Source organism: Salvelinus fontinalis, chromosome 20, assembly GCF_029448725.1.
Source record: "Salvelinus fontinalis isolate EN_2023a chromosome 20, ASM2944872v1, whole genome shotgun sequence".
In the NCBI taxonomy this organism is placed as follows: Eukaryota; Metazoa; Chordata; class Actinopteri; order Salmoniformes; family Salmonidae; genus Salvelinus; species Salvelinus fontinalis.
This window is the reverse complement of record NC_074684.1, coordinates 406,786-410,115: the sequence shown is the minus strand read 5'-3', so window position 1 is coordinate 410,115 and position 3,330 is coordinate 406,786. Positions and strand designations below refer to the sequence as shown.

General features: G+C 40.1%; 1 non-coding gene across 1 annotated transcript; it reads right to left on the bottom strand.

Moving 5' to 3' along the window:
* Positions 1-943: 943 nt before the first annotated feature.
* trnat-ugu (transfer RNA threonine (anticodon UGU)) lies at positions 944-1,019 on the bottom strand. The gene has a single exon. It is a non-coding gene; the product is annotated as a tRNA-Thr (tRNA).
* Between the last annotated feature and the right edge of the window lie 2,311 nt (positions 1,020-3,330).

Genomic DNA, 3,330 nt, shown 5'->3' with positions numbered 1-3,330 from the left:
AGCTATTCAAGACAAATTAACTAGATAATGTGAACAGAGCTAAATATTTATTTTAATTTTAAAGATGCTGTTGCTACTTTTTCATTTGATTCATGAAATGTACTAAAACTGCAGTAAACTGCAGTGAACTGTAATAAAGGACATTTCAGTAGTCTGAGTGCTTTTCATTAACTCAAATGAACACCTCAGACTCAGAACGACTTCTTCCGTGAGATGAAGAAGGAGTGATAGGTAAGGAGTGATAGGATGCTGCTGTTTCACAGCATGGGTACAGCAGGGCCCTGGTCAAAAGAAGTGCACTATAAAGGAAACAGGGTCCCATTTGGTATGCATCCACTATCTCCACAGCCACTCCAGCCACCTAGCGCTCATTCACCACACACCAGTCACTCACATTCCAGGGAGAACAGCTTGCTTATACAGCTTTGCTTCCAAAACAACGGTGATAAAGCAATCCCCAACTGCTTGTTTCCATACCCACACAAGAGATATTCTGTTAACAGCCCTAATGGTCACCATTAGCTCCCCTCTTCCTCTAGGTGACTTGCCTTTGTGAGCACAGAAGGTGAAGGAAAGCAAATGGAGTACACCTGTCTGGAGGCTATTCAGAAGAAATCCATCCCAGGATCTTCAATATCAGATAGGCCCCAGTCAGAGCTCTGGTATTGATCCTCTGCTTTCAGTCTTACAGATAAGCACTGTGGAGAGAGATGAAAACATTCACATATAGAATCCTTTGCCTTTTCAGTCTTCACTTGTGTTTTATGCCATCTTGATATTAAAAAAGCTCTTAATCTAACAAAGCACAGGATATCATGGATGCTACTTGGGAAAGCTGTGTGTTTTTTGCACCAGGTGTTGTTTACATTTACATTTAAGTCATTTAGCAGACGCTCTTATCCAGAGCGACTTACAAGTACATACATTCATACTTTTTTTGTACTGGCCCCCCATGGGAATCGAACCCACAACCCTGGCGTTACAAGCGCCATGCTCTACCAACTGAGCCACACGGGACCAACCTGTTTGTTGTTGTTGTTGTTTTGAAATATGAATATGTTACACTACATTAATACAATGGGATGATAGCTTTTTGCATTTCTCATGCCATATAACTAACTTGGCTGTTGCTAACAAGCACTAAAGGGCTGATGAAAGGCTATAAACACAAATATGATGCAACACTTCAGCTAATTCCAGCTAACACTTCAGCTAGCAACAGCTAGTCATTCTTTCAGACAGGTATGACTAAATTAGATAGACAATTATTTAGGTTTCAGCTATATATGCCACACACACACACACACCTATTGCAAAATTGTCAAACTGGACAATATGTCACTGTGTGTGTGTGAGCCATATGTAACAAGCCTAATCTGATGAGAACACTGGGGCCTGAGCTGTCTGTTTTGGTAACGCATTTGAAGCTGGGTCCTGCCACACTACCCGGTGTACTTCCCGAGGAAAATTAATGCTGGTGAGTGCTCTCCACCCTCTCTACCCCTTCCCCCTATCTCTCTCTCTGCATTTCTAATGTGCCATCACATGAGATTGAATGGGGGGAAGGTAGAGTAGAAGAGTGGGTTTGCTGGAGTGCTGGTAAATGAATGCCCTCTAGGGGCCAAAAAGAGAGCTAGAAAAAGCCTTGCAAGAGGGGAATCTGGCACCGGGCAAATAAGAACTGATGCTGGGGTGGTCTTTAGAGAGAGGCTGTTCTGTTCCTTGACACAGCAATCTATGCGCCAGTCTTTGATAATGTCTCTCTCTCTCTGTCTGTGTGTGTGTGTGTGTGTGTGTGTGTGTGTGTGTGTGTGTGTGTGTGTGTGTGTGTGTGTGTGTGTGTGTGTGTGTGTGTGTGTGTGTGTGTGTGTGTGTGTGTGTGTGTGTGTGTGTGTGTGTGTGTGTGTGTGTCTCTGTGTTTGTTTGTGAATGGATTCGTGTTCAGGGATAAATGCAGAGTTAGTACATAGAGATGTACCGTTATATTTCTCTCACTAATACACTCGCCTGGACTGTGTCTGTCACTGAATGCATAAAAAGTACAGTTGCCAGTGGGAAGAAAGTAACAAACAATAGAAATGATTGACGATCACACTTCTGTTTTGTTTTCCACACAATAGGGCTTCAATTCACATCATTATAACACAAGAGTAATAGTCCTCAAATCACATAGTATTGGTCACATACACATATTTAGCAGATGTTATTGCGGGTGTAGTGAAATGCTTGTGTTCCTAGCTCCAACAGTGCAGTAGTATCTAACAATTCACAACAATACACACAATCTAAAAGTGAAAGAATGGAATTAAGAAATATGTTGTGTTCATCAGATGTCTGTTAAACAAAAGAAGAGTGAAATACACACCATAAACACTCTTATCGTTACTGCTTAAATAATATATATTATTGAGGTCAGGTGTCACCATCAGTGTCTTATCCATTCAATAATATTGCAACCTGTTTGGCCAGAGATAACAATCAGTGGTGGGCAAAGTACCCAATAGTCATACTTGAGTAAAAGTCTAAAAGTATTTGGTTTTAAATATGCGTAACTATTAAAAGTAAATGTAATTGCTAAAATATACTTAAGTATCAAAAGTCAAATTATAAATAATAAAAAAAATCCTTATATTAAGCAAAACCAGATGGCACCATTTTCTTGTTATTTTAATGTGCGGATAGCCTGTGGCACACTCAAACACTCAGACATAATTTACAAACGAAGCATGTGTGTTAGTGAGTCTGCCAGATCAGAGGCAGTAGGGATGACCAGGGATGTTCTCTTGATAAGTGCGTAAATCTAACCATTTTCCTGTCTTGATAAGCATTCAAAATGTAACGAGTACTTTTGGGTGTTAGGGAAAATGTATGGAGTAAAAAAGTACACTATTGTCTTTGGGAATGTAGTGTAAAAGTTGTCAAAAATAGAAATACTAAAGTACAGAAACCCTGAAAAACGACTTAAGTAGTACTTTAAAGTATTTTTACTTAAGTACTTTACACCACTAAAAACAATGCAATACAATAATACTGTTTTATGGAGCGGACTGTATAAAACTGATGCACTTATTTTTGACTTTCCCAATGTAGTATCTTCCCAACTAATCCCTACCATCAATGCATTCAATATTCCTGTCTCGCACACCCACTGAGGTATAAATCCAGACAGCATTAATAATTCCGCCCACATGCCCCCACCACCAATGAAATCTCGTGTGGCTGCAAAGGGTTAAAATAATGTCTGGCAGCCGCTGGGAGGAGTTAAGAGCCGTGATTGGGTACTAAAAAAATGACGTACCCGAAATGAAAGCCCAAAGAACTAGTTAAGAG